The sequence below is a fragment of the Hippoglossus stenolepis genome, chromosome 4, assembly GCF_022539355.2.
Source record: "Hippoglossus stenolepis isolate QCI-W04-F060 chromosome 4, HSTE1.2, whole genome shotgun sequence".
Lineage (NCBI taxonomy): Eukaryota > Metazoa > Chordata > Actinopteri > Pleuronectiformes > Pleuronectidae > Hippoglossus > Hippoglossus stenolepis.
The window spans coordinates 22,025,952-22,031,951 of record NC_061486.1 but is presented as its reverse complement, the minus strand read 5'-3'; positions in this window follow the sequence as shown (position 1 = coordinate 22,031,951).

Genomic DNA, 6,000 nt, shown 5'->3' with positions numbered 1-6,000 from the left:
ATGTGTCTATACCTTAGCTTCTCATGTAATTTTATTTTTATACCTGTGACCAATTCTGTTTTAAAAATATAATATGCTGTGTGCTTTTGGTGATTTGGTTTTTAGCTTATGTTTGGAGGAAGCTCGCCTTTAGTTATTTATTTCATTTCTAATTGTTGAATCTTCTTTAAAATATCCCTTCACCTTTGTGTTACTCCCCTCTCATCCCATGGATTCTATTTTGGGAACCTAATTGTTCAATGAGGATATGTTTTTCTACATCATACATTTTATCCATGTTTAATTTTTGTTATCATCCTGTACATCAGTGGTCTCCTGTGTCGGGGCCCTGTCTTCTGTCCAGACTATGGCTGCTAGAGGTCACCACACTGTGGGTCCTGTTGAAATTAACCTCCTTGAATTATTATGAGAAAGTTCTTTAGAAAAGTACATTCATGTAAAATTCAACCGTCTCTGTTTTAGGCCTCTTTCAGCGTTTTAATAAATGAAACTAGAACACTGTTAGACTATTTTCGTTGCGAGAGGTTGAGGCAATCTCTATTTAGAGTTGGCTGCGAGGCATCCCAGTGGACCCCGGGACTTGTAGCTGCGTTTGATTGTGTTTCTTCTGTCCCTGTCTCTGGAGCGTTTGCGTCTACCCCGAACGCAATGGTTTCCACAGAAAGTGCCACTTTACCTGACTCAAACATGATTGACGTTAGAGGCAGACTGAACCCCCATTATAATATTCATTACCTGTGCTATTGGGAACCACACGTGCAGGGCTGAGCTTGCCACCTCATACGCAGACGAGCCCTCCCTGGAGACAGGAGGTTGCTCGTGCTGCTTTTTGCTGGCTTAGTGTTAGTCTCATATTGAGCTCCTCTCGTCATGACCCGTCCTATCCCAGCTGTGACTGGGTGTGCACGTGGCGAGATCCCATCAAGACAAATGAGGCAGGCCATGAATATACTTGTCTCTGAGGAAGGAGGCAGAAAATCAAGACAGACATTGGTGTAGCACCTCCGAGGCATTAAACTGAAGTTATTTGATTTGGCCGATATGGCTGGCCTGGATAAAACCAGAATGTTGGCGCTAACTGTTGTGCTTTCGTCTGAAAGAAGAAGGAGCGATCTACAGAGATCCTTTTTTTTTCTAACTTTGGTGATAAATGAAACCTGTACCCAGCCTGAAAGGTCACGACAGAGATGGAGGCTTGTGTTCTCAGCCAGAAAGGTGATAAATCGAAATGGTGATAACCAGAAATGAACTTTTTATCCGCATAGTCGGCTGCTTTGTTTTTCGATAATCTGTTGCTCTAACATCCCATCCATCAACGAAAACAGCTTTGATGTGAGTTGGTAGATGGTGTTAATCAGTCAAGCTGTTTGCTGACAGCGTCATGGAAATGAAATCTGAGAAGCAAACTCATTTTTACCTGATGTCTCCGCCTTTTCTTTTCCCTTTTTTCCCAATTTTCTGTGATCATGACTCAAACAATCTGTTTTTATGTGTGCATGTGAAAAATTGCCATATTCAATGTAAGAATTACATAAAGTTATTAGCTACCATGTTCAGGCCTCCATATCAAATATGCGGAAAGATTGAGAAGGTCTGTGGACACCAATGTTCACTTTTGGGGGACAGCGCTTCACCGCTTTTCATTTAGCTGTCGTCGTTTCTACATGTATTTGCTAGCATTAAGTTATTCAGAAGGTTGTTAACATATATTTGTTGTTTAAATTGTGTAGGGTGCTCGACTTATTTACAAAACTGACTGCAGGATTTAGAATAGACGGAGGTGCTCTCAAAAGATATTCATGGTCCGAAACCTTTTTATCAAATCCCAACACACGCAACGCTCAGTTACACATGTGTGTGCTATTTCAATTGTGTGTTTTAGGGCAGAAGTCTATAAGTCAACCGTTTTGACACCTGACGAATGGACAGATCGATCGATTGATTCGTTCAAGTGTGTAAATCCTGGTCGCCTGCAGATGGTCCTAAAATCGGTCGAGTGTGTGTGTGTGTGTGTTGGGGTATGGTTTTTGTCTGCTAGCACCCTTTGGCATTTCTCTAAAAGCCAATTCTTTTAATTGTTTTATCAATGTGATGAGATGATGTCACTGCAGAGAGCAATATGTTTCTCCTTTAACCTCTGAGAAGGAAAGATATTTATGGAGCATCACTGATATTTCATCAGACCAACCCAGACTCGGGGAGGCACAGTGAAGCCTCCTGATCGTCTGTATCAAAAGAAATCCCTGCGCCGTCAGGTGAGTGTGTGTGTTTGTTTGGTGTGTGTGCATCACATGGTCTGCGCTGCCCAATAAGGGTGTCGTTGCTTTGTGCTGAACTTTTCGTTTCTTGTCATTCTTCCTTGGTCGGGCCTGTCAAAAAAATGAATTTGCTTCACTGGTCACTGCATCAGTCACGCCTCAGCCCAGAGTTGCTCTAGAAAATTGCCTGGGCTTTAGAATAGTCCCTCGCTCAGGGCATGGGATTGTCCGTGACCAATATCGTTTTTTTTTTCTTCTTCTTTATTTTCAATTCTGGGTGTATTCAGGCAGCCCCCAAAGCACGCACAACGTAATCCTACATCATTTTTTTATGTCTGGTTGGAGAAAAAAAAGAAAAATCCTACAGCTCATTTTTTATCCCTTGGCTCTTTGTGTCCTTTCTTTATCTATCTAACTTTTTCCCATTTCTCCCTCTGTGTTTTGTTTTTTACACAAGACTGTCTTTGGCCATGTATGACTGGAGATCCCTGATCTTCGTATTGTAGATATAAGTAGCCATAAGCACAAAGTCATGTACATGCAACCAGTGCAATGTAGTTGCAGTCGTGAGCTATTCATCCAACAAAGGTAAACACTTAAAGCTTCAATAATATAAATATGACACAAATTAAACTTTATATTTATTGACAGATATCTAATTATGAAGGAATTTTTAAAAAAGTATAAAATTTCCAATCTATCTTTTGGTATTTCTCTTCTTATACGCAAATTCATTTCATTCATGACCAAGAGTGGCTGTTTATGTGGACTGAAATACAGACATCCAAATACAGGACTATTATGGAATAGTTGTTTCCTTTGTGGAAACACACTGATTCCTCATCGTCATGATTCTGCCGCTGTGTTGTACTACTGTTAAATTTTGGGGGAACTTTTTGTTGGGCTAATTGGCTGCAACCAACATTTTGCCGATTTTAGGAGTTGTCATGCTTACTTGAGTTTGCCTTCACATGAATATTCACAGTCTGTACCCAATTTTTCAGATTATTCCGACACTACATGAACGCACAATTTGCCTAAATATCTGCTGTCTACACTAGAAGCCCCAAAATAGAGGCTTACTCATCGTCAGACAATAGTTGCTGCTTTCCAATATTGCTGTACAGGATATATACAGTCAAGTTGAAATAGTCACTATATGAGCACTATAAAGCAGAGGTGATCTGCAGGTTGTTGAAATAATTGTAATTGTCTCTTGTCCTTGCTGCTATCATTATGAAATATTGATTTTAGTAGCTTTAAGTAAAATCTTTAATGCAGGACCATTAAGTGTAAATTTATATTTCTACTTCTATATTTTTACTTCTATAAATGAGTATAATGAATAATAATAAACGAGTTTTGATTACCTTCACCAGAGCATAGCCATTCTTGTTTCCTTCTTTCTTTTTTTTCAAGACTCGCCTCCATATCAGATGACTTCACATCCACAGATGGAAATAAAGTCCTTTTGGCCCGAGCGAAGTGACGTATCGTTTGGTACAAATAACCCTTTCAAAAATGCAATCACACATTTGACCTTGCAGGCTCTGCCAGCTGAGAGAGCATGAGGGGATGGAGAGAGGCAACCCTCAGTCATTTAACAGACAAATGGAACAGGTTTGTTCAAAAGCCCCTTGACATCACTTAAGAGATCTTCACCTCTGAACACACAAGCACACACACACACACACGTAGACACACACACGTAGACACAAAAGCAGTTAACGCAGTTGCCCTTCACTATTGGATTTAGAAGCTGTTTTGTTTTTTTAGTGCTGAATTGTGCTGCAGTTTTAATTGGGTGCAGATTTAGTTTCCACTACTGAAGTAAATGGTTCTCCAGTGTATGAAACTGAGGGTGATTCTTAAAAATACCCGTTGGTGTTATACTTCCAAAGTGTTTACCAACAGCTCGGTTATTTCCTTGAGTGATGAATAGAGACATGTTGAAGATGGATGCCCCCCCAGCTACACCCACACCTGACATACAGTATGATGCAAAGCGTCTGCTGATTTACGCCGCCTCCTCGCCGCCATATGGCTCACATCACTCACTCCCCAGTGACCGGGATGGAGACCACTTCATCAAGGGAAGGGCAGCGGTAGTAGGGGTAGTCATGGTTATCGGACAACAAGGATTTCAAAATCAGCCAAATCAAACAAAAGCCTCAGCGCTTCACCTGCATCCCTCATCTCCCCCTCCTCGTACTCCTCAATCAAGCCGGACTTGTTTGTTTGCTAAACAATAACAGGCGCTCGCGCTCTCCATCCCCGTGTCAATAAAAGCGATCAATGAGAAAGAAGGCATTCAATTTACGCTTAAATCCAAGGCTAATCAGCTAATTTGCTTGGTTCAATGTTGTATCTAATCTCCACACAAAAGGCTCCTCAAATGAGCATAAGGATTGTTTTTTCTCATTTTACATAAGTCAGTTAATTGTAGTCAGAGGGGTTGTGTTATACAATTGCCACTCTTCCTCGTGTATATGAGCTTATTTGTCAGAGACGACATGCTTCCATGAAATAATAGCTACAAAAGAACAGAAATGTGCTTTCGGGAGCAAAGCCAGTCACAGCAGATTGAATATATAATCAGTTTGTATTCTTGTTGTATGTAATGATGCACTAATTAGTTTACAACCAGATAGTTTTACTAAAATAGGCTTTTTTGTCAGGACGAGCTTCAGGGAAGATGTGTTCTGATTTCAAAGAGGTCATAAATGTGATTAAGGTGCAGTTTTAAATTGGTAGAAATGAAATGGACTCAAATGAAATGCCAGGATTCCAGCTCTCAGGTTACATCTCAACGGCGATGGTGTCATCTTTTATACCTTCTCACTAATGGAAAATAATGTTCTTAATAGACCCAACAACCTCCTCTAATTAAACATTTATGAGATCTTTCTTTTCCTATGGTTTCTAGTGACAGGCAGGATGCAGCGATTTCCTGTCTCCGCCAGTGTGGAAAATGCCAGTGTTGAGGAAAACAAATTCTAATGCAGCGTGCAGTACGGTGGAAATCATATTCAGATGTGATTGATCTGTTTATCCCGGATTGGAGCAGGCTCCAATTTAGCATTATTACCTTTTCCCAAAGTCAGTCATACGGTTTAAAATAAACAACCATCACTCTTTCGATTTATTTATTTATTTATTATTTTTCATTTTTCCAAATGACACCCTCATGTGTGCTGTATTACTCTCACTTCGCTTGATGAATTAATTCATTCACTCGTTCCCTCAATCATTCCCATTCAGCACATTCATTTCCCTCTGCAGGCCCACACTTACGGATGTGGAATAAAACTGTCTCTTTGCCCGTTGGGTTCCCGGAATGCGATTTAGTCGTCTGCCTCGCCTTTAATTAGAGCATGATAACATGTTTTTAAGCTCCATCCTCCTCTGCTTCGTGTTCCCCCATGAAAGGCTTCATAAATAAATTGAGGAGGAACATCCACTTTTGAACTCACTGGGCTTTACAGTACAAGGAGACGAGTGCGCTCAGGAGTGTGCAACTGGAAGTGGTGTGAAATGGGGAATGACGAGGACACCCTCTTTTAGATTTGTAACACGATCTTCTCATATAAACATGTCATGATCAAAGTGACATGTGGAATATACATATTAAGAAATAATCATATAAAATTGGTTGTTGCTCTTATAGCCTTCATTTTTCTGTGGAATTATTAACTTGCGTCTCAGTGAAAGTCATATTATGCAAATAACATGGGAAAAGGAA